General features: G+C 44.7%; 1 protein-coding gene across 1 annotated transcript in view; it reads right to left on the bottom strand.

Annotated features, from left to right (window-relative positions):
* Positions 1–24,400, bottom strand: part of LOC139420510 (aryl hydrocarbon receptor repressor-like) — a 114,724-nt gene that overhangs the window by 64,694 nt on the left and 25,630 nt on the right. The window lies entirely within an intron of this gene.

Genomic DNA, 24,400 nt, shown 5'->3' with positions numbered 1-24,400 from the left:
AAACCATTGCATTCACTTGATCCAGGAAGTGTCCTCCCCGAGCGCCAGGCTGATTCATTCTTATCGTGCCAAGAGAGAGAGAGAGAAAAATAATTGTTAATAGGAACCAGCCAAAGGGACACTGGCCTGACACATCTGGTTAAATTTACAGTTACATGTGGAGAGCGTTTTGCTGGGAAACATTTAAAAGAACCCGTCATCCTGCCAAATACTGACTTGATTTGACAGGGGTTTTATTTCTGTTTTTGAACGTATATCAACACACACAATAGAGGAGCAAAACAACAATATATTAAATAGAATATCAACCTTGAAATGTTTTATCATTCATGTCGCAGAGAGATAGAAATAAACTTTCTGTGTTCAACTTTTGGGAAGGAAGATATTGTACCACAACCCTATGCCCTTGCTATCATATGAATCTGATTACCGGAAAACATCCACCTGTTTAGGAGAGGTGCTGGCTAGCAGAGTAGAACACCTGTTTAGGAGAGGTGCTGGCTAGCAGAGTAGAACACCTGTTTAGGAGAGGTGCTGGCTAGCAGAGTAGAACACCTGTTTAGGAGAGGTGCTGGCTAGCAGAGTAGAACACCTATTTAGGAGAGGTGCTGGCTAGCGGAGTAGAACACCTGTTTAGGAGAGGTGCTGGCTAGCAGAGTAGAACACCTGTTTAGGAGAGGTGCTGGCTAGGGGAGTAGAACACCTGTTTAGGAGAGGTGCTGGCTAGCGGAGTAGAACACCTGTTTAGGAGAGGTGTTGGCTAACAGAGTAGAACACCTGTTTAGGAGAGGTGCTGGCTAGCAGAGTAGAACACCTGTTTAGGAGAGGTGCTGGCTAGCAGAGTAGAACACCTGTTTAGGAGAGGTGCTGGCTAGCGGAGTAGAACACCTGTTTAGGAGAGGTGCTGGCTAGCAGAGTAGAACACCTGTTTAGGAGAGGTGCTGGCTAGGGGAGTAGAACACCTGTTTAGGAGAAGTGCTGGCTAGCGGAGTAGAACACCTGTTTAGGAGAGGTGTTGGCTAACAGAGTAGAACACCTGTTTAGGAGAGGTGCTGGCTAGCGGAGTAGAACACCTGTTTAGGAGAGGTGCTGGCTTGCGGAGTAGAACACCTGTTTAGGAGAGGTGCTGGCTAGCAGAGTAGAACACCTGGTTAGGAGAGGTGCTGGTTGACAGAGTAGAACACCTGTTTAGGAGAGGTGCTGGCTAGCAGAGTAGAACACCTGGTTAGGAGAGGTGCTGGCTAGCGGAGTAGAACACCTGTTTAGGAGAGGTGCTGGCTAGCAGAGTAGAACACCTGGTTAGGAGAGGTGCTGGTTAGCAGAGTAGAACACCTGGTTAGGAGAGGTGCTGGTTAGCAGAGTAGAACACCTGTTTAGGAGAGGTGCTGGCTAGCGGAGTAGAACACCTGTTTAGGAGAGGTGCTGGCTAGTGTTGTAATAACATATTAAAACATGTAATGACGCATTCACTGACTGTTGTTAAACACACTGATAACCTATGAATATACACTGCTCAAAACCCTTTGGGATGGGCTACAAAGACAAAGAACTCTGTCAAGAACCAATGGGATACTGACAACAGGCTGGAGAGGACTGTCTATCACCTACGAACAACCAACCAGGAGCCAGGACTACTAGAATCTACCTACGTCATTTCAATGTATAAATGTACTGCCCAAATATGTGGTACGCCCTCTTTTTCCGAAAGCTCCCTAAGAGTTGGACGATAAGGGCCGTGCTGCACGTTTGCCAGCTATCACTATGCTCGATTAAAAGCCTCAAATATACCGTATCCGCCTTGTCCAGAGTCTCATCTTGGTCTTGTTTCTCCAATAACTAATCATTGACACTAGCAGAGTAGAACACCTGTTTAGGAGAGGTGCTGGCTAGCGGAGTAGAACACCTGTTTAGGAGAGGTGCTGTCTAACAGAGTAGAACACCTGTTTAGGAGAGGTACTGGCTAGCAGAGTAGAACACCTGTTTGGGAGAGGTGCTGGCTAGCAGAGTAGAACACCTGTTTAGGAGAGGTGTTGGCTAGCAGAGTAGAACACCTGTTTAGGAGAGGTGCTGGCTAGCAGAGTAGAACACCTGTTTAGGCGAGGTGCTGGCTAGCGGAGTAGAACACCTGTTTAGGAGAGGTGCTGGCTAGCAGAATAGAACACCTGTTTAGGAGAGATGCTGGCTAACAGAGTAGAACACCTGTTTAGGCGAGGTGCTGGCTAGCAGAGTAGAACACCTGTTTAGGAGAGGTGCTGGCTAGCAGAGTAGAACACCTGTTTAGGAGAGGTGCTGGCTAGCAGAGTAGAACACCTGTTTAGGAGAGGTGTTGGCTAACAGAGTAGAACACCTGTTTAGGAGAGGTGCTGGCTAGCAGAGTAGAACACCTATTTAGGAGAGATGCTGGCTAACAGAGTAGAACACCTGTTTAGGCGAGGTGCTGGCTAGCAGAGTAGAACACCTGTTTAGGAGAGGTGCTGGCTAGCAGAGTAGAACACCTGTTTAGGAGAGGTGCTGGCTAGCAGAGTAGAACACCTGTTTAGGAGAGGTGCTGGCTAGCAGAGTAGAACACCTGTTTAGGAGAGGTGCTGGCTAGCGGAGTAGAACACCTGTTTAGGAGAGGTGCTGTCTAACAGAGTAGAACACCTGTTTAGGAGAGGTACTGGCTAGCAGAGTAGAACACCTGTTTGGGAGAGGTGCTGGCTAGCAGAGTAGAACACCTGTTTAGGAGAGGTGTTGGCTAGCAGAGTAGAACACCTGTTTAGGTGAGGTGCTGGCTAGCAGAGTAGAACACCTGTTTAGGAGAGGTGCTGGCTAGCAGAGTAGAACACCTGTTTAGGAGAGGTGCTGGCTAGCAGAGTAGAACACCTGTTTAGGAGAGGTGCTGGCTAGCGGAGTAGAACACCTGTTTAGGAGAGGTGCTGGCTAGCGGAGTAGAACACCTGTTTAGGAGAGGTGCTGGCTAGCGGAGTAGAACACCTGTTTAGGAGAGGTGCTGGCTAGCGGAGTAGAACACCTGTTTAGGAGAGGTGCTGGCTAGCAGAGTAGAACACCTGTTTAGGAGAGGTGCTGGCTAGCAGAGTAGAACACCTGTTTAGGAGAGGTGCTGGCTAGCAGAATAGAACACCTGTTTAGGAGAGGTGCTGGCTAGCAGAGTAGAACACCTGTTTAGGAGAGGTGCTGGCTAGCAGAGTAGAACACCTGTTTAGGAGAGGTGCTGGCTAGCAGAGTAGAACACCTGTTTAGGAGAGGTGCTGGCTAGCGGAGTAGAACACCTGGAAAAGAAGAGAGAAGAGAGCTGCACATTAACCGAATAACCAACGTTTTGACAGACAAGCTGGTTTCATATACCCTGATGAAGACAGCCTGTCTGTCGAAACGTTGGTTATTCGGTTATTCAATTATTTTTATCTGAGCTCCTAGAGTCTGTGGCTCTCTTTTTCTTTTTTTCAAATGATTACATGGTCTGACAGTGAATGGCCTGTTTAGACTCCCACATTGACAACAATCATTTTTACTGGTGTGGCTAATTCTCATGCAGAAAAACATTCCAGACAGACACCCAAGACCGACCGTACGAGTCCGTCCTAGAACTCCTGTCTGTCGGGACAGGATTTCCCATTGAGGAGAGTGGATAAAAGAGGGAAGGGATTGGCCAGTCATGAGGTGTAAATCTGATACCATTACAACATGTGATGAAAGCCACCTGCGCCAACAGCACTACAAAGGCTGCCCTGTTCTCACAAAGGCCCTCCGTTTAATTCACTTTTAATTGAGGCCTGATCTCTGACAGCTGACTTTTGGATTCATGGAGGCCGGAATGTCTGTGAAGACTGATGACTCCTTTGTGAATAGCCATTGGGCGTTCGTTGCGCAACGCCCCAGCTGTCCATTCAGTGTGTTTGCTTTACGACTAATAATCAACACTTTGTTCTATAATAAACTATAATAAACTCTCCTCTGGTGACAGTGGTATTCATTAACGCTCGGGGAACAGCCTCTCTAGTGACCTCACCGTCCACCGGACTCACCGGGAGGGTTGTGTCTACACAAGGGGCACGCGAAGGAGCCGTTCAGCCAGGAATACCCCAGAAATAAATCATGGTTTACAAACTGAGCTACAGAGTTATGCAATGTCAAAACATGTGGCCTCCGTGCAAAACAAACTCTCGGCACGCAAGGCCCCCTTAGGCCATTCTGACACTGGGGGAGCCAGGCCTGTGCACTGTCTCCCTGCTCTGTTTATGCTGTGCCTGTAGTGGGACATTTGAAAACGCTCCCAGCAGTATGTTTCTCCCAATATAAGTAAATTGCTTAAATGGATTTACAGAGCACAATGTATTCCTACAGAGGTTGGAGAGAAGTGTCCTGAACTGATTGTTTCGACACTGAAAAAACAGTTGTTTCTGAAATGCAATCAAGTACACAATAGCTTGCTGTTACATTGCAGAGAGGCGGGACCAATCAGCACAGACAGCACTTCCTGGTATTGTCCATCAAAAACATGTCAAACACCTTCATTACCAAAATATGAAGACCAATCAAAGCCTTCCTTTCAGTTGGCACTAAGCTTTCTGTCAGGAAGTGAGCTGTATCAGATAAATGAGAACCCAAAGTTGTCCAAATGTAACAATGTTTCTCTGATTGGATAATACGTAACCAGAGTGCCCGGCAAGCGTGTGGCGAGCAGGCATTGGCTTTTCAATCAGGTGTTGGGGGGGGCAATGTACTTTTGATTTATTTTAATACAAAATATTGTCACAAAAGCGTTCAAAATCGGGACAAAGTACTGCTTTTTAGGCTGATATATCAACTGTCAAAATGTATCTGTCCTTCACATCGGAGTGCCGCAGGTTCTGTGTGTATCTTCACCAACCAGATTACGGAGATCACAGGTTGCGCGGACCGGGCACAACGCACGTCTAGCAAAACTCAAAGCGCGATCTCCACTCTCCTGTTTAGGCCTATTTAGCAAACGTGATAACACATCACTCCTGACAGACACAAGCAAAAAACATTTACCTAAATGTTGCAGCAGCCTCCACCTAAACGTTCGTGCGCTGTCTAACGAACTGGGTTACAGCTTTAACTAACACTTGTATTCTGTCTTTTTACGGTGATGGTGCGCAGCAACAACAACAAAAACGTTTATACCGACACATGTAGTCTATTGATTATAATAAATATGCATAAAATGCATCCTCCAATTGCAAAGTCTGCAGAGGCAGAACGACAGATTTGTACCTTGTCAGCTCGGGGGTTTGAACTTGCAGCCTTCCGGTTACTAGTCCAACGCTCACCACTAGGCTACCCTGCCGCCCCAAAATACTAATGATTCATCATCATCATGCTTGTTCTTTGCAGCAACATAAAAGGGCGTTCCAGTGGTTTAAAATAACCCTCATCAACATCCTTTGACTAGGCCTTATAGTCCTGCTCATCTCGTTGGTGTGATGATAAGTCAAGGCAGACACACGGTGAACTTGGATCCTAGATCTCGTTGATGTGATGATAAGTCAAGGCAGACACACGGTGAACTTGGATCCTAGATCTCGTTGGTGTGATGATAAGTCAAGGCAGACACACGGTGAACTTGGATCCTAGATCTCGTTGGTGTGATGATAAGTCAAGGCAGACACACGGTGAACTTGGATCCTAGATCTCGTTGGTGTGATGATAAGTCAAGGCAGACACACGGTGAACTTGGATCCTAGATCTCGTTGGTGTGATGATAAGTCAAGGCAGACACACGGTGAACTTGGATCCTAGATCTCGTTGGTGTGATGATAAGTCAAGGCAGACACACGGTGAACTTGGATCCTAGATCTCGTTGGTGTGATGATAAGTCAAGGCAGACACACGGTGAACTTGGATCCTAGATCTCGTTGGTGTGATGATAAGTCAAGGCAGACACACGGTGAACTTGGATCCTAGATCTCGTTGGTGTGATGATAAGTCAAGGCAGACACACGGTGAACTTGGATCCTAGATCTCGTTGGTGTGATGATAAGTCAAGGCAGACACACGGTGAACTTGGATCCTAGATCTCGTTGGTGTGATGATAAGTCAAGGCAGACACACGGTGAACTTGGATCCTAGATCTCGTTGGTGTGGTGATAAGTCAAGGCAGACACACGGTGAACTTGGATCCTAGATCTCGTTGGTGTGATGATAAGTCAAGGCAGACACACGGTGAACTTGGATCCTAGATCTCGTTGGTGTGATGATAAGTCAAGGCAGACACACGGTGAACTTGGATCCTAGATCTCGTTGGTGTGATGATAAGTCAAGGCAGACACACGGTGAACTTGGATCCTAGATCTCGTTGGTGTGATGATAAGTCAAGGCAGACACACGGTGAACTTGGATCCTAGATCTCGTTGGTGTGATGATAAGTCAAGGCAGACACACGGTGAACTTGGATCCTAGATCTCGTTGGTGTGATGATAAGTCAAGGCAGACACACGGTGAACTTGGATCCTAGATCTCGTTGGTGTGATGATAAGTCAAGGCAGACACACGGTGAACTTGGATCCTAGATCTCGTTGGTGTGATGATGAGTCAAGGCAGACACACGGTGAACTTGGATCCTAGATCTCGTTGGTGTGATGATAAGTCAAGGCAGACACACGGTGAACTTGGATCCTAGATCTCATTGGTGTGATGATGAGTCAAGGCAGACACACGGTGAACTTGGATCCTAGATCTCGTTGGTGTGATGATGAGTCAAGGCAGACACACGGTGAACTTGGTGTGATGATGAGTCAAGGCAGACACACGGTGAACTTGGATCCTAGATCTCGTTGGTGTGATGATAAGTCAAGGCAGACACACGGTGAACTTGGATCCTAGATCTCGTTGGTGTGATGATAAGTCAAGGCAGACACACGGTGAACTTGGATCCTAGATCTCGTTGGTGTGATGATAAGTCAAGGCAGACACACGGTGAACTTGGATCCTAGATCTCGTTGGTGTGATGATAAGTCAAGGCAGACACACGGTGAACTTGGATCCTAGATCTCGTTGGTGTGATGATAAGTCAAGGCAGACACACGGTGAACTTGGATCCTAGATCTCGTTGGTGTGATGATAAGTCAAGGCAGACACACGGTGAACTTGGATCCTAGATCTCGTTGGTGTGATGATAAGTCAAGGCAGACACACGGTGAACTTGGATCCTAGATCTCGTTGGTGTGATGATAAGTCAAGGCAGACACACGGTGAACTTGGATCCTAGATCTCGTTGGTGCACATCCATCTCACACTCTGCCAAGCTGCGGGACATTAAATATGTATATTCAACGTTCTGATTGGCCAAAGTGGTCAAGCCTCCGACAGTCCTCTGCAGTGCAGACACGTAGCCTACAGTTGTTCATTCTGGTCACCATCACAGAGAAGACGGGAAAGAAACCACCATTTACCTCTAGGCTGCTACACATATTTATTAGGCTTGTCATTCTATCATCTTTCATGGAATTGTAGTGGTCATTAAATGCATTTTATTTAGAATTTATCAGAATATAATTTTCCAGAAATAGTTTTACCAGCTTAGTGTATTCTCAAATTGAAAACAGTGAGGGAGCGTCGCTCCCCCGCGCTCCGGGCAGCACTACACCCCTTAGTGTATTCTCAAATTGAAAACAGTGAGGGAGCGTCGCTCCCCCGCGCTCCCCCGCGCTCCGGGCAGCACCACACCCCTTAGTGTATTCTCAAATTGAAAACAGTGAGGGAGCCTCGCTCCCCCGCGCTCCGGGCAGCACTACACCCCTGGTTAGAAGAAAATATAAAAGTGCTCACGTTTAGTTTATATTCAAACTTGGGCTGGCTAGACTACCTAGGCCTTTTCAATCTAAACGTGTGACCTGGAATGAGTCAATCAACACAATAGTGATGACATAGACTGAGTTCATGTTTAATTAGCCGTGCAGCTGCATTGGCCTACACAAAGCAAGCTTCAGCCCTGTGAGTTCTATTGTCCAATCGCAGTTGTCGTGTCTGTGTCTGGGTAGAGGAAACCCCCCTGTTAGTCTAGTCTACATGTCATTCATATGAACAAGTACAAGGTTGCTGTAATTTTACAGGGTTTTAATCCTCCCCAGGGCCAGGAGTTTTTCCAGGAGTTTATTAAAACCATGTGACCTGATTAGAAAAACTCTGGTCCTGTCATAGCCCATATATAACTCTATATATATATATTTTTTTACAAGTGATTAATGACTGTCACAGGCTCCAGAGTTGTAACTGGTCAGGTTACCATATCAGGGAAACACTGATCAGGGAAACACGGATCAGGGAAACACGGATCAGGGAAACACGGATCAGGGAAACACTGATCAGGGAAACACTGCTCAGGGAAAACACCTCTGGGACCTATGCTGCTCCATCTGTAATGTACTAATCTTCATGGGTTGTGGATTGTGAACGTGAGATTTTTTACAACATTTCCTCTAGTTTGCATAGCTCCATCACCCCCAAACTAAACATAATTTATGTTATAAGCGGTTCAATTTAGAAGTTTGCTTTCACAGAGATTCCAAGTTTTCTCTGTTACGGGAGAATGTCTTAGGTGTGGTAGAATGCTTGCTAAGTGCCCAAGTAAAGGGTGCAAAATAGTTAGAGGGTGAAATAGTTAGAGGGTGAAATAGTTAAGAGGGTGAAATAGTTAAGAGGGTGAAATAGTTAAGAGGGTGAAATAGTTAGAGGGTGAAATAGTTAGAGGGTGAAATAGTTAGAGGGTGAAATTATTAGATGGTGAAATAGTTAGAGGGTGAAATAGTTAAGAGGGTGAAATAGTTAAGAGGGTGAAATAGTTAGAGGGTGAACTAGTTAGAGGGTGAAATAGGTAGAGGGTGAAATAGTTAGAGGGTGAAATTATTAGATGGTGAAATAAGTAGAGGGTGAACTAGTTAGAGGGTGAACTAGTTAGAGGGTGAAATAGTTAGAGGATGAAATAGTTAGAGGGTGAAATAGTTAGAGGGTGAAATCGTTAGAGGGTGAAATAGTTAGAGGGTGAAATAGTTAGAGGGTGAAATCGTTAGAGGGTGAAATCGTTAGAGGGTGAAATAGTTAGAGGGTGAAATCGTTAGACGGTGAAATAGTTAGAGGGTGAAATAGTTAGAGGGTGAAATAGTTCGAGGGTGAAATAGTTAGAGGGTGAAATCGTTAGAGGGTGAAATCGTTAGAGGGTGAAATAGTTAGATGGTGAACTAGTTAGAGGGTGAAATAGTTTGAGGGTGAAATAGTTAGAGGGTGAAATAGTTAAGAGGGTGAACTAGTTAGAGGGTGAAATAGTTAAGAGGGTGAACTAGTTAGAGGGTGAAATAGTTAGAGGGTGAAATAGTTAAGAGGGTGAAATAGTTAGAGGGTGAAATAGTTAGTGGGTGAAATAGTTAGAGGGTGAACTAGTTAGAGGGTGAACTAGTTAGAGGGTGAAATAGTTAGAGGGTGAAATAGTTAGTGGGTGAAATAGTTAGAGGGTGAAATAGTTAAGAGGGTGAAATGAGAGCACTATGAAATCTAAGACTTCTCGAGCTGACTACCTCAACGTATAACAGGACCACCTGATGGGATACTGGCAGCGCAGCATCACCAGTAAACTGTTTTTAAAAGTCCCCGGTTGTAAAGTGATCCACACGTGTCCCTCCCATTGTTCTCTTCTTTGACTCCTGGAAGAGGGGGCTTGCATTTCCTGGTTAACACCAGAGGGACGTCATCCTATTGTGTCCCGTCCCATGGACATGCCTCTTTCCTGCCCATGCTGAGTAAAGGTCTTCCCACACTGTTCGTCGGACTCAAGTCTTTCACAATTATTACATGTCACAATGTGCAACGTTACCAAATTAAAATATGAATATTAACCTGGCCAGATTGTACGATTTGCTTCAGTTCTGTCGTCGCAGTCAGCGATTGGCTTGAGAGTCTACGTCAACAACAGTGACAGTGTAATTGATCTGAGCATGTGACAGCAGCCTCCCGAGTGGTTTTGTAAAAACTGAAAGTATGCATCTTAGAATTAGTTTTCACATAAAAACATTTTACGTCCGAACTCAGAATGAAATAGGCATCACAAAAATAACATGGTCGCTGCGGTAGAAGGTTTATTTTGACGGTCGATTTTGTGCATTGTTCAAAATCCCATCAGGTAGTCTGGTTTCAGATGTGTCCACATCAACGGGATTATTAGGGAAATAGTTATTCTTGCAAAGCATGTAAATGTTTAAATCAAACTATTATATTAATCTGACTATGCTCAGTAATCCTATTATTGTGTGCATAATCAGTGCCGGGCTGTAATCGCGTTGGTCAGCTACCGGGATCTGCTCGTAACACCAGAAACACAATAAACATTTATAACACTGACAGAACTTTGTCTACGATCTCACGTAGTGGGTCATAATCGGCAAACCAAAACTCTGTCACACATGGATCGAGCCAAGACGTCCGACTATTGTTTTTACGTCCTAAGAATTTGCCCAACGATGTGGACATTTATTTTTGTCTGGGACGGAAAATAAGATGGATAAAATCGTACAGTCTGCGTTGGCCTTTAGATGGCCTTCTTCACTGACCGTGAAGAAGACTTGTGGGGGAAAAAAGACATGAGATTTTCAGTCTGGTTTAGAGAGTTAATTCATACCATCATTATCATCTGTCAGTTTTTTTTTTTTACAGACCACTATAAATTCATGTTAGAGGCCCTGTTGAATCAAAACCACTAAGTAGATTTCTGGAGGAAGAATGATAAATATTATTCATCCCAAACTGCAAACATTTACGTTTAAATCAACAACAAAAAAAGTTGGTTTAGTTGTGCTGGTATACAGTACATAAATCACAAAGAGTATTTGTGCAATACAAGAGTAATATTTTACACCAAGATTAAGCTCAGCACAAACATTCAAATCTACAATGCGTTCATGTAACATCCCATTCCTGCCTTGAGCCGTAACTGTCAAAACACAGTGAGAACAGACCAGACCAAAAGCATGCAGTAACTTAAGGGAGGAAGGCTTGACACGGGCTGAGAATGTAATGTATTGCTTCCACGGGGTGCGTTGACAGACGCTCGTTGCAGAGGAGGAGAGGAGGGAGATAGAGAGAGAGAGAGTGAGTGGGTGAGTGAGCAATTTACTGGTGGAGGGATGTAAATGTAACTGTAAATATTAACATTCAGAGCAGGACAAAGCAGCAACACTGTCCCCCGTGGGGAAAGCTGTCACCGCCAAACACCCCTCTCTATCTCTCCCTGCAGTTCTCTACGTTGAATGACTTTGTACATGGATTCGATGTGCTAGACTACAGCCGAGGCTATCGTTTTCATTCGCACGCAATCTATTCCCTGTGCAGTCATTATAATGCCTTCAACAGGGTCTCTCTGTCTCTCTCTTTCTGTCTCTCTCTTTCTGTCTCCCTCCTGTTGAACTCAATAACCTCTCTAATATTATCCTTATTATAGGCTTTGAGGGTCTTCATCACCTCTGGGAAGAGATTAAGACAAATGACGGTACATTTAGCATTAACTAGAGAGGGTCATGAACAATTATATATATGTAGTCAATAGAGGGGGGGGGGGGCTGTTCTGAAATCACCATCCGCCATTATTATACTCTTCATAAGGAAATGCCTCAATAGGAATGAATGGGAATTTACAGTATTTCAAAGTAATGTTTAAAGGACAAAAAATAGTAAGTATTTATTTAGTTTTAGCAAGATAAAAAATAAATAAATTAAAAAGTGTTTATATTTTCAATTTTTATTGAGAAATGATTGGCTTCTGTTCAGTTTAAACTATTTGTTGTTCATAAGGAAATGCCTCAATAGGGATGAATTTGCAGTATTACAAAGTCATGTTTCAAGGACAAAAAAATAGTAATTATTTATTTAAAAAGTGTTTATATTATTTAGTTTTAGCAAGATAAATTATTTTTTTTTTTTAAGTGTTTATATTTTTAATTTTTATTGAGAAATGATTGGCTTCTGTTCAGTTTAAACTATATGTTGTTTTAAAACAAAGTATGTATTACAGTATTACAGTATCTGTCTGTAAACGTGTTTATCTTCCAAAAACCTGACGCTGTTGAAAGGAAAACAGACAGTTGAAGTCGGAAGTTTACATACGCTTAGGTTGGAGTCATTAAAACTTGTTTTTCAACCACTCCACATATTTTTTGTTAACAAACTATGGTTTTGGCAAGTCGGTTAGGACATCTACTTTGTGCACGACACAAGTCATTTTTTTCCAAACAATTGTTTACAGATTATTTCACTTCCATTAATCAAAGAATGGAGGAGTATGATAATGACGGCCCGGTGCATTCAAAGGTTCTTAAGACAGTATCAGCTATCCAGGGTTATTATATACAGTGGGGAGAACAAGTATGCAAACATTTTTTTTTTAAATGCAAATGAATTACTTAAAAATCATACAATGTGATTTTCTGGATTTTTGTTTTAGATTCCGTCTCTCACAGTTGAAGTGTACCTATGATAAAAAAAAATTACAGACCTCTACATGCTTTGTAAGTAGGAAAACCTGCAAAATCGGCAGTGTATCAAATACTTGTTCTCCCCACTGTATGTCATTGGTCAGGAACTGTGTTGTCTGTTGTCTGAGTTAATCAAGGGACCAGGGTTCCAGTCTCGAAGCACGGTTTCCACCGTTCCTACAGTTTTGTTTCGCTACTGCAGTTTAACTGAAGCCCGGGCCAGAAAGACAATTTCCATACTCGGCCACATCGAGAAGTTTGATTAGAAAATTCCTAATAAGACACTTTAGTCATAACCTTCGTGCAAAATAACATCCATTGAATTATTCAAATTATTGTCACTGAGGCTGATTTTTTTCTCCATCACTCACAGCCGAAGATTTGAAAATGTTATATTCATCCATCTGCCATGTTTTTGGATGATGTGATGACCTCCTCGCTGCTTGCACAGCTTCCTGTGTGCACTGAGTGCTAGCAGAGATATTAGAGAAAGGAGGATATATAAAATCCCATTGGGCAAATGAATGCAGGAATGTATAACACCCCACCCAGCAGACTGTCGACCAATCCTATTCACGTTGTCGTGGTTGTCATGGTGCGTCACGCGGTTGCTAAGCCAATCGTCACGCAATCCCTTCTCAAAGTCAGGGTATGAGTCGAGAAACATGACTATTTTCCTTTGAAAGTACGCAATGTCACGATTTCAAAAGCGATATGATATTACAGAGAACAAGTGAATTCTCAAAACCTCAGAAAAGATTTGTTAAAGTAAGTTAAGTTAAACTTCTTGTTGACAAAATTCATGCTAATGTTGGGTTTTTTGACCTAGCGCCAAATAGACTCCTATTCACTCCTTGAAAGAGAGCTCTCCATGTCCCAGAATCACCCAGAATTCACCTCAAAGCCCATTGACGACGCATGGGCAACGTGCGATTCCGTTAATACGACTCCAATGGAGTTTCCTATCTCCTCATAAAGGTTCTCTGGTGCTCGTTCTCATGTAACGTTGGTCCCGTAAACCAGATGCAACCCGGATATAGACCGTCCATGAATCGGCGTATGCGAACGTGAGTAAGATTTTCTAGAAAACAGCGGTTGGACATCTTGAACGCAGTCTCCAGTTCTCATTATACCTCAGTGGAGTTAATTGTCTGAGTTGACGACCCCACAGAGAAGGGTTTACAGTCTTCATATGCAACGCTGGTGTACTGGGACAGTATAGGGACAATTGTAATTCTATTGAAGTGACTTTGAAGGGAGGGAGACCGAGCTCTTCTCTCCCAAACAAGCAGCATATGTGACCAGTCATTCAGTCATCCATTCATTCAGTCAGTCATCCATTAATTCAGTCATCCAGTCATTCAGTCATCCAGTCATTCAGTCATCCAGTCATTCAGTCATCCAGTCATTCAGTCATCCATTCATTCAGTCATCCAGTCATTCAGTCATCCAGTCATTCAGTCATCCATTCATTCAGTCATCCAGTCATTCAGTCATCCAGTCATTCAGTCATCCATTCATTCAGTCATCCAGTCATTCAGTCATCCAGTCATTCAGTCATCCATTCATTTAGTCATCCAGTCATTCAGTCATCCAGTCATTCAGTCATCCAGTCATTCAGTCCTTCATAATGGATCATTTACACACAGTTACGGCAGCAGACGGGAATATTTCCTGAACATTTCTTGCATGTGATCGTGAAACTAGAATAGGATAAAACCGGTTTCGTGAGCCCTGTTGATCGGAAAAATAACGCTTCCTTTTTTGAAATCGCTCCTTATTTAAACCCGTTTGAGCACGCTATCTCCTTTTAAACTCCTCCTGGTTAAATCCCTCTTTATTTTGGTTACCTCAACAGGCTTTTAAACGCTGAGATAAAGATCAGCATTCAAGGCAGTCTGTTTTCTAAATCTCTCGCTGCGCCCCTCTGGCCTCCTCCAGTGAAGGATTGCTGTGTGTGTGTGTGTGTGTGTGTGTGTGCTTTTCTACGTCTTACAATCATGTGTCTGTATATAGTATGTTCCTCAGGGGAAAATGTGTGTGTGTGTGTGTGTGTGTACGTGTTTTCCTCTGTGTGTGTGTGTGTGTGTGTGTGTGTGTCTTTTGAGGAAGTCCAAGCTCATTTCTGCAGGGCTGGTCTCCTACACTCCTCTGTTTCGACAGATCATTTTTCATAACCACTTCTCTGAGGTCAGAGACCAGTGTGCTGTAGTCACGCAATCCCCCGCCTGCCTTCACTACACCACCACTACACCAAGTGGCTCTTAAAAAGGGGCCAGCGCTCCCTTCCTTCTTGCTGCTGTAAGCTCAGCTCATGATATTCACAGTCCACTGGCGGCAGGATGCTGAGACACAGCTGTGGTTGCTTCTTTAATAAATGTATATAAAATACACTGTACATAGTCCCGAAGTTTGGACACACCTGGAGCTGGTTGAGAGAACGCCAAGAGGTGTGCAAAGCTGTCATCAAGGAAAAGGGTTGGCTACTTTGAAGAATCTCCAATATAAAAACACACTTTTTTTGGTTACTACTGTACATGATTTCATATATGTTATTTCATAGTTAAGATGTCTTAACTATTTTTTCTGTAATGTAGAAAATATATTTTTTAAATAAAGAAAAACCCTGGAATGAGTAAGTGTGTCCAAACTTTTGACTGGGACTGTATATATTAGAAATTTAACTAAGGATGAAATTATGCATTATATTTGTTCATATTATTGATATTGATATTGCAATGCATTGCCGAAGGAGCACGTTTCACCTTTTATACCTGACGGAAACTGTCTATGTGACTAATAACAGTCAATCATGCCAGGAAATGCAACCATGAAGGACTCAATCTGTGCTGAATAAACAGATGATCTGTGACTGAGGAAACATTACAAGGCAGAAGTCAATTTTGGCTTGAGACGTTGTGGTTAACACATCGTTCAGAAAGCAACTTGTCTGTTTTGATTCAGGAACCAGGCACACACACACACACACACACATAAACACAGACACGCACGCGCACACACACCGCCAGTCCTCCCAACACATTGGGTCTACATAGTCTCTCACTTCACTCGTTGGATTCCACTCCATTCTGACAAGTCAGTCGATGGTGGTCTTAACGAGTAAATTGAAATTCCACAGCCTATGTACACTTGGCTCTTCTAGCTCTCAACAAGACAAGGGGGTATTCATGTTACAGTCGGGTCAGACTGGTCCACGACATGGTAATGACTGTCTGGACTTCTGGAATTCCGACGGCCCATTGACAAAGACACCCATTGTCCACTGACTGCCTGTGTCGGACTCCCATGTTCTCCACTGTCGGAACCCTGTCACAGACACACTGTCACAGACACACAGACACAGCGGGAGGGGTAGGGAGGAGCGGGAGGGGTAGGGAGGAGCGAGAGGGGTAGGGAGGAGCGAGAGGGGTAGGGAGGAGTAGGGAGGGGTAGGGAGGAGAGGGAGGGGTAGGGAGGAGTAGGGAGGGGTAGGGAGGAGAGGGAGGGGTAGGGAGGAGAGGGCGGGGTAGGGAGGAGCGGGAGGGGTAGGGAGGAGCGGGAGGGGTAGGGAGGAGAGGGGGGGTAGGGAGGAGAGGGAGGGGTAGGGAGGAGAGGGTGGGGTAGGGAGGAAAGGGAGGGGTAGGGAGGAGCGGGAGGAGAGGGAGGGGTAGGGAGGAGAGGGAGGGGTAGGGAGGAGAGGGCAGGGTAGGGAGGAGTAGGGAGGGGTAGGGAGGAGCTGGCGGGGTAGGGAGGAGATGGAGGGGTAGGGAGGAGCGGGCGGGGTAGGGGGGAGTAGGGAGGGGTAGGGAGGAGAGGGAGGGGTAGGGAGGAGCGGGAGGGGTAGGGAGGAGCGAGAGGGGTAGGGAGGAGCGAGAGGGGTAGGGAGGAGTAGGGAGGGGTAGGGAGGAGAGGGAGGGGTAGGGAGGAGTAGGGAGGGGTAGGGAGGAGAGGGAGGGGTAGGGAGGAGCGGGAGGGGTAGGGAGGAGCGAGAGGGGTAGGGAGGAGCGAGAGGGGTAGGGAGGAGTAGGGAGGGGTAGGGAGGAGAGGGAGGGGTAGGGAGGAGAGGGCGGGGTCACAATTTAAAAGGTTGCAATTCATTGCGTGTCATGGTTCAGGCCAGAAATTGTCGGTAGTGGCCAAATTCACTGACTTAATTGAATCCAAACCTCCGGACAGACAGACGGACCTTCAGCAGGTCCACACAGATGGGGTTGCTGTGGGCATTTGATGTTTCACTGTGCTAATTGTCTTAGCTTTTTTTCTCAAACTCTGTAATTTAATGTCTGGTCCACATGAGCTCCTGGATGGTCCTTCGAAATGACATTATCCTAGAAAAATAACGCTGACACATACTGTACTGCAGAGCCTAATGCTGAATAAAAGTGGCCTCATAGGTTTATTATTTATTATTATGTGAGGCACCCAAAAGTCCTACGCCTTGTGAATCTGCTCCAAATATATCAAAGCAAACCAGAGGCAGCGGTGAATCTGGTTGGCCAACACTGAAGCATTCTGGGCATTCTGCTCTAGCTGTCATCCATCCAACTGGTGAGTCACAGACCCAGTTACAGTCCAGCACAGAAGATTATCACCCTGCCCCTGAAAGGTCACTTTTCCCCGGGAAACTGGACTAACGTTCAAATTTAAATATGCTTTATTGGCAGTTCATTTGATTGAGTGAAATCATTCTGAACAAGTCAGTACAGTAATACAGTAAATGTGTTAATTACCAAATTTAGCAAAACAGTTCAGAATCTCATCAGTATAGGGTAGAGAGAGAGAGAGAGAGGTCATACATGAGACACAGAGAGAGGAGAGACTAGTGTGTGAGAGACAGAGAGCGAGAGAGAGAGATGAGAGATGAGAGATGCAGTGAGAGAGAGATAGAGAGAGAGGCAGCGAGAGAGGGAGAAAGAGAGGAGAGATAGAGATGAGAGATGCAGTGAGAGAGAGATAGAGAGAGAGGCAGTGAGAGAGGGAGAAAGAGAGAGGAGAGATGCAGTGAGAGAGAGAGAGAGAGAGAGAGAGAGAGAGAGAGAGAGAGAGAGAGATAGAGAGAGAGAGAGGCAGCGAGAGAGGGAGAAAGAGAGAGGAGAGATAGAGATGAGAGATGCAGTGAGAGAGAGAGAAAGAGAGAGAGAGATAGAGAGAGAGGCAGCGAGAGAGGGAGGGAGAGAGGCAGCGAGAGAGGAAGAAAGAGAGAGGAGAGAGAGAGAGGCAGCGAGAGATGGAGAAAGAGAAAGGAGAGAGAGAGAGGAGAGGGAGAGAGGCAGCGAGAGATGGAGAAAGAGAGAGGAGAGAGAGAGGAGAGAGAGAGAGAGGAGAGAGAGAGAGAGGAGAGAGAGAGAGATAGAGAGGAGAGATGCAGTGAGAGAGAGAGAGATAGAGAGAGAGGCAGCGAGCGAGAGAGAGAGAGAGAGAGAGAGAGAGAGAGAGAGGGAGAAAGAGAGAGGAGAGAGAGTGAGAGGAGAGGAAGAGAGGCAGCGAGAGATGGAGAAAGAGAGAGGGGAGAGAGATAGAGAGGAGAGATGCAGTGAGAGAGAGAGAGAGAGAGAGAGAGAGAGAGAGGCAGCGAGAGAGGGCGAAAGAGAGAGGAGAGAGAGAGGGAGAGAGGCAGCGAGAGAGAAAGAGAGAGAGAGAGAGAGAGAGAGGCAGCGAGAGAGAGAAAGAGAGAAAGAGAGAAAGGAGAGAAAGGAGAGAGAGAGAGGAGAGAAAGGCATGGTAACAAAGTTAAGGGAAAAAAATATACCATACATTTTCTATCCAAACACAGACCTTTTTGTGTTTCCTAGCAGCCAATCAACAAACAGATAAACATGGTAGCAGAATAACGCCGATAACCATTAACACTGGGAAAATCGAGGGAAAAAAACAACAAAAAAACATAAACACAGCATAAAAGAAGCTAATCATAGAAAATCATTTAGATATTGCTGTGATTATACCACGGCATGTGGAACCACATTATCGACAGTCACGTGTGCCCGAACAGAGCTTTATCCTTCACTAATTTATGACATATTGAGGTCATTTTCTCAGCGTATAAACAACATTGCGTGCGAATGGATCAGTGTCCTGTTGATCCATTTGTCCTCTGTGGAAAGGAGTCTGCCTCCATGTATCAGACCTTTGAGTCATCTCAGGCTCTATTTACTGTTTCTAGTAATAGGGGGGGAATGTACTTGAAACAAACAAAAATGTTGTATTGTCAGACACCGGATTTGTGCAGTGAAATGTGTTGTTTAGGACTGAAACATTATATTGGTGTTATTGTGATGTGTTCTTACTGCATGGGTCTAACTGAGTCTTGTTGATGGATTCTTGTGTTGCACCCTCAAATTACTCTTTGGATCGACTGTGGGATGTCCTCGAATTACTCTGTGGATCGACTGTGGGATGCCCTCGAATTACTCTGTGGATCGACTGTGGGATGTCCTCGAATTACTCTGTGGATCGACTGTGGGATGTCCTCAAATTACTCTGTGGATCGACTGTGGGATGTCCTCGAATTACTCTGTGGATCGACTGTGGGATGTCCTCGAATTACTCTGTGGTTCGACTGTGGGATGTCCTCGAATTACTCTGTGGTTCGACTGTGTGATGCCCTCGAATTACTCTGTGGATCGACTGTGGGATGCCCTCGAATTACTCTGTGGATCGACTGTGGGATGTCCTCGAATTACTCTGTGGTTCGACTGTGGGATGTCCTCGAATTACTCTGTGGTTCGACTGTGTGATGCCCTCGAATTACTCTGTGGATCGACTGTGTGATGTCTGTCGTCGGTTGGGGGAAAGCCCTGGGAATTATTATTATTTGGTTATTTCAGCCACACCCATGGTGACAGGTGTATAAATTCGAGCACACAGCCATGCAATCTCCATAGACAAACACTTGCAGTAGAATGGCATTACTGAAGAGCTCAGTGACTTTCAACGTGGCACCGTCATAGGATGCCACCTTTCCAACATGTCAGTTGTGTCATATTTCTGAAGTGGAAACGTTTACCATCTGACATAAAACCATGGTGATCCATGTGCAGGAGACAGTGGGGAGGAATGTTTTGAGGGAGTCTTCTGTAATCTTGGTACAGTGGCCAAATCCAAAGTGCTCCAATACTGGCATTAGGGGCCCAATTCATTAGCTCGGATTAGCTACATTTCAGTTGCCATAACGACAGACATCTAAGATGAGTACTGTTAAACACCAGCGTTTTTTGTAACTGAGTGTCATTTCATTTGGAAATAACTAGCTCATTTCCTGTTTTGGGTCAGTGAGAGGTGCCAATGGCGGCCCATAAATAAGTAAATATTACTGTGAAATCTTTACGTTGTTTAAATGGAATTCTGGGCTTTTAGAATGTCGAAGCTGAGCATTTATGTGGTTTTCCTTATTGAGCTTTACTGGGGGGGGGGGGGAAATCTGCTTGTGAAGGAATTAGCTGATGCTGAAAGAAGCTTTCGGTAATAAGGCTTCTTACTACACTGCTGTTCTCGAAAAGATACATCGGCTATAGACGGAGAACGGGTCATTCTTACACCAATGGCGCAAACACGGGAATGTCATGGTGTTGCCCTTTTTACAGTTGAACACTGGGCCTAGAGTTGCCCTTTTTACAGTTGAACACTGGGCCTGGAGTTGCCCTTTTTACAGTTGAACACTGGGCCTGGAGTTGCCCTTTTTACAGTTGAACACTGGGCCTGGAGTTGCCCTTTTTACAGTTGAACACTGGGCCTAGAGTTGCCCTTTTTACAGTTGAACACTGGGCCTAGAGTTGCCCTTTTTACAGTTGAACACTGGGCCTAGAGTTGCCCTTTTTACAGTTGAACACTGGGCCTAGAGTTGCCCTTTTTACAGTTGAACACTGGGCCTAGAGTTGCCCTTTTTACAGTTGAACACTGGGCCTAGAGTTGCCCTTTTTACAGTTGAACACTGGGCCTAGAGTTGCCCTTTTTACAGTTGAACACTGGGCCTAGAGCTGCCCTTTTTACAGTTGAACACTGGGCCTAGAGTTGCCCTTTTTACAGTTGAACACTGGGCCTAGAGTTGCCCTTTTTACAGTTGAACACTGGGCCTAGAGTTGCCCTTTTTACAGTTGAACACTGGGCCTAGAGTTGCCCTTTTTACAGTTGAACACTGGGCCTAGAGTTGCCCTTTTTACAGTTGAACACTGGGCCTAGAGTTGCCCTTTTTACAGTTGAACACTGGGCCTAGAGTTGCCCTTTTTACAGTTGAACACTGGGCCTAGAGTTGCCCTTTTTACAGTTGAACACTTATTATTATCAAATTGTTGCATGTTGCATTTATTTTTGCTCCTGGACTGTCTGCATTTACCATTTTTTAACTCATCACTGCTGTTTATTGTCGGTCCCTTTATTCCTAACATAACATATATATATATATATATATACATACAAAAGTATGTGGACACCCCTTCAAATTAGTGGATTCAGCTATTTCAGTCACACCCGTTGCTGACAGGTGTATAAAATCGAGCACACCGCCATCCGATCTCCATAGACAAACATTGGCAGTAGAATGGCCTTACTGAAGAGCTCAGTGACTTTCAACGTGGCACCGTCATAGGATGCCACCTTTCCAACAAGTCAGTTCGTCACATTTCTTCCCTGCTAGAGCTGCCCCCCAGTCAACTGTAAGTGTCTATATTGTGAAGTGGAAATGTTTAGGCACAACTACGGATCAGCGGCAAATTGGTATGCCACACAAGCACACAAAACAGGACCACTGAGTGATGGAGAGTAGCACGTAAAGATCGTTGGTCCTCGGTTGCAACACTCACTACAGAGTTCCAAACTGTGTCTGGAATCAACGTCAGCACAATAACTGTTTATCGGGAGCTTCATGAAATGGGTTCCCATGGCCGAGCAGCCGCACACAAGCCTAAGATCATCATGTGCAATGCCAAGAATCGTCTTGAGTGGTGTAAAGCTCTCCAACATTGGACTCTGGAGCAGTGGAAATGCTTTCTCTGGAGTGATGAATCACGCTTCACCATCTGGCAGCCCAACAGACAAATCTGGGTTTGGCAGATGCCAGGAGAACGCTACCTGCCTCAATGCATTGTGCCAACTGTAAAGTTTGGTGGAGGGGGAATAATGATCTGGGGCTGTTTTTCATGGTTCGGGCCCCTTATTTCCAGTGAAGGGAAATCTGAACGCTACAGTATACAATGACATTCTAGACGATTCTGTGCTTCCAACTTTGTGTCAACAGGCCCTTTCCTGTTTCAGCATGACAATACCCCCCAGTGCACAACGCAAGGTACATTTAGAATTGGTTTGTAGAGATCGGTGTGGAAGAACCTGATACTTTTGGTCATGTAGTGTACCTTCTTTTCTTTCTGTGTTACAAATTGTGCCTGTGGGCTGGAGAGCCCTGCCAAGGAGTAGTCATGCAAAGGGCTCTGCTGTGAATAACTGGATCATTCATTACCCATAACTGCCCTCTGTCACATTCACAGCAATTACTCCCTTTCTGTGTCATCTGCTTCGCTATGATCCTCTAACTGCTGTTTGGATTAGCTTTTTTTTCCCCTCAAGTTCTTTTTCTTTCTCTCTTTTCTATGTTTTTCTCTCTTTTCTCAGATATTTTCTCCCCTCTTCCGTCTCTCTTTCTTTCTCTCTGTTCTCTCTGTTCAACTATGAAATATTTTGTCTGTTTCACTCATTTGGTTAGAAAGCAAAGCTGACCTGTGATAACATTTGTTATGTGTAATATGTTGTACTTTCTAATATTTTTCATGCTTTTTTGACCCTAACCCTAACTCTAACCCTAACCCTAACTCTAACTCTAAACCTAACCCTAACTCTAAACCTAACCCTAACTCTAACTCTAAACTCTAACCAAAAACCTTTAATTCTATCACAATCCCTGATAATAGAAAACAACTCCACCCTTTCGTCTCTCATCTGTACAGAGTTACCGTATCATGGTGTTTGTTACATGTACTTGTATTGAACAGTACCGAGACATATACAATGGAGTAATCAATCCTCTAACCACATAGAACCAGATGGATTTACAGGACATTAGGCTTTGGATGGCGAACCCAGTGACAGCATGGTAACCGAATATACAGTAGTGATGGGGGGGGGGGGGTATACAGTTATATATAGTGACATTCCTGCACCAAAATGTCAGTATTTTTCCATCATAGCTTGTTTCCATCTTCTTTTTATATTGGGAGCCAATTGCTCTCTGATGTCCCTCTGAAACAGGCATATGGTGAGCATTATGCTTGGGACATCGAATCGCTATAAAATCACAGTATTGAATCACTATAAAACCACAGTATTGAATCGCTATAAAACCACAGTATTGAATCGGAATACATGTAGAATCGTGAGAATCGCAATACATATCGTGTCGGCGCCAAAGTATTGTGATAATATCGTATCGTGAGGTCCCTGGCAATTCCCAGCCCTAATGTACAGTACAGTACAGCCCTTCGCTGATTGGACGGTATTCCGTAATTGCTCTCTTCTTCCAGATTCTGCACCAATCATTGCCCACAATGTCCAATTTGGGTCCTTCCCTCATTTTGTGATAGGCCAACCTTTTTTTCCACCCCATATACATTTTTGCTGGAACAGCCATTCTGAAAAGCTTGCCCCTAGATTTATTAATTAAGCTGCCTCCAGTGCGCATGTTGTGAGCTCCCGATCTCAAATTGCCAATCGGTAATAGGTCCTGAAACTGGCAATGGGGGGAGACCGGACACTTGCCAACGGGTTCATGGTTGTTGATGCATTGTTATCAATTGCTTGATTAACAACATTTAAATGCTCAAATGCATCTTTGACCAATAGAAGTTCAAAAGATGGATTATATTGTTAAATCACAGTAATACACAAAAAACTGGACAGATATGCAAACACTTTTATATATCACTATCAACTATTATTTTCATCTAATAAAGATTTTTTTTTACTACAACCGCTTTCCAAAGTGTTTAGTATTGAGTTACACAAGCAATGGCTTTTCCACAGTCTTAACGAGTTCTCAAATTAGCTCTATGGCTGCAATAGTATAACATATAAACTCAGCAAAAAAAGAAACGTCCCTTTTTCTGGACCAGGTCTTTCAAAGATAATTCGTAAAAATCCAAATAACTTCACAGATCTTCATTGTAAAGGGTTTAAACACTGTTTCACCATGCTTGTTCACTGAACCATAAACAATTCATGAACATGCACTTTGGAACGGTCGTTAAGACACTAACAGCTTACAGACGGTAGGCAATTAAGGTCACAGTTATGAAAACTTAGGACACTAAAGAGGCCTTTCTACTGACTGAAAAACACCAATAGAAAGATGCCCAGGGTCCCTGCTCATCTGCGTGAACGTGCCTTAGGCATGCTGCAATGAGGCATGAAGGCTGCAGATGTGGCCAGGGCAATAAATTGCAATGTCCGTACTGTGAGACGCCTATGACGGCGCTATAGGGAGATAGGATGGACAGCTGATTGTCCTCGCAGTGGCAGACCACGTGTAACAACACCTGCACAGGATGTGTACATCCGAAACATCACACCTGCGGGACAGATACAGGATGGCAACAACAACAAATGCCTGAGTTACACCAGGAACGCACAATTCCTCCATCCGTGCTCAGACTGTCCGCAATAGGCTGAGAGAGGCTGGACTGAGGGCTTGTAGGCCTGTTGTAAGGCAGGTCCTCACCAGACATCACCAGCAACAACGTCGCCTATGGGCACAAACCCACCAACGCTGGACCAGACAGGACTGGCCAAAAGTGCTCTTCACTGAAGAGTCACGGTTTTGTCTCACCAGAGGTGATGGTCGGATTCGTGTTTATCTACGATGGAATGAGCGTTACACCGAGGCCTGTACTCTGGAGCGGGAGCGATTTGGAGGTGGAGAGTCCGTCATGGTCTGG

Source organism: Oncorhynchus clarkii, chromosome 11, assembly GCF_045791955.1.
Source record: "Oncorhynchus clarkii lewisi isolate Uvic-CL-2024 chromosome 11, UVic_Ocla_1.0, whole genome shotgun sequence".
Lineage (NCBI taxonomy): Eukaryota > Metazoa > Chordata > Actinopteri > Salmoniformes > Salmonidae > Oncorhynchus > Oncorhynchus clarkii.
The sequence above is the reverse complement of the archived record's forward strand: the minus strand, read 5'-3'. Positions and strand labels throughout refer to the sequence as shown.